This window comes from Elephantulus edwardii, unplaced genomic scaffold, assembly GCF_000299155.1.
Source record: "Elephantulus edwardii isolate Elephantulus edwardi_28Jun2011 unplaced genomic scaffold, EleEdw1.0 scaffold00591, whole genome shotgun sequence".
NCBI lineage: Eukaryota > Metazoa > Chordata > Mammalia > Macroscelidea > Macroscelididae > Elephantulus > Elephantulus edwardii.
Genome location: NW_006400341.1, coordinates 20406 through 21506, shown reverse-complemented (window position 1 = coordinate 21506; position 1101 = coordinate 20406). Strand labels below are relative to the sequence as shown.

At 55.4% G+C, this 1101-nt stretch overlaps 1 pseudogene; it reads right to left on the bottom strand.

Annotated features, from left to right (window-relative positions):
• Positions 1 to 95: 95 nt before the first annotated feature.
• On the bottom strand, positions 96 to 1051 carry LOC102866744 (annotated as a pseudogene).
• Between the last annotated feature and the right edge of the window lie 50 nt (positions 1052 to 1101).

Here is a 1101-nt window from a genome sequence, read left to right as displayed (position 1 = left end):
GTGGTGGTTGTGAGGTTTGAGGACAATCTTCAGTGGAACACCAGTTGACACAGGTCCACAGAGACTGGAGTAACCTGCCCCAAGGGGACAAAGGGTCACCTTGGGGGGGGGTCAGAAGCAGTAGGAGGTGTGGGTGACCCAGGGACTGAGGGGCTCCTTGGGGGCAAGGGGACCCAGAAGCAGTAAGAGGTGTGGGTGACCCAGTGGGCCGACTCCTCCTTGGAGCGCTTGGCGGAGCTGTGGGTGGTGAAGAGCGACTTGTAGGCCTCGCTGTCGGCCATAGATCTCTTCGTGGATATCCCGGGAATGATCCCATTGGTGGCTGTGCTCTTGGGCGCCGGGCTGCCTATCTTCTCTCGAGAGTCAAGGCCGGGTTCCCCGGGCTTTCTCGTCTTAACGTCGGACGGCCCCGCCGGTTCTTGAGGAACATCAGACTTTGAGGCTGTTTCTGTCGCTTTGGGTTTCTTTGTTTTCTTGCCCAGCTTGGCTTTCTGTCTTCTCCATCCGCGTCTTGAGCAGGTTCACGTCCTCCTTGGCGCCATTGAGCACGGTGACATCATCTTCCTGGAAGGCAGCCCCGCACATGTGGCAGACTTACGCTTTTATCTCCCCGTTCAGAGAAAACACAGCCCCAGCCCCGCAGGAAGCAAAACCTGTGCCGCCCGTTCATCTCCAGGCCCACGACCCGGCAGATGAAGCGCGCCCGCTCGAGGTCATCATGTTTGTTGCCTTTGGTGTTTCCTTTGTTCCTTTCCCAGGCGGGATTATCAGAAAGCTTTAGTCCTGTCACATTCTTGATGCTTTTAATGTGAGACGCTGCCTTCACAAGGGCCTTGTCGGAAGACTTGTCCAGCAGAAACTCAGTGAAGGCATCTTTGCTACAGAGCCTGCCAAGCTTACAGGCAACTATCAGCCGCCTCAGTATTTCCTGATTTAGAGTGCAGTAGTTCCACTGGGCCACTAACTCTGCATCTTTGTCAACCTTCTCAACCTTCTTGGGCCCTTTCACCAGTTCATGCCTCTTGGGAATAGTTCCTCCGTCGCAACCCATCTGGCACTCGGAGCAGCCACAACAACCCGCTACTGCAAACCAATTTTTAT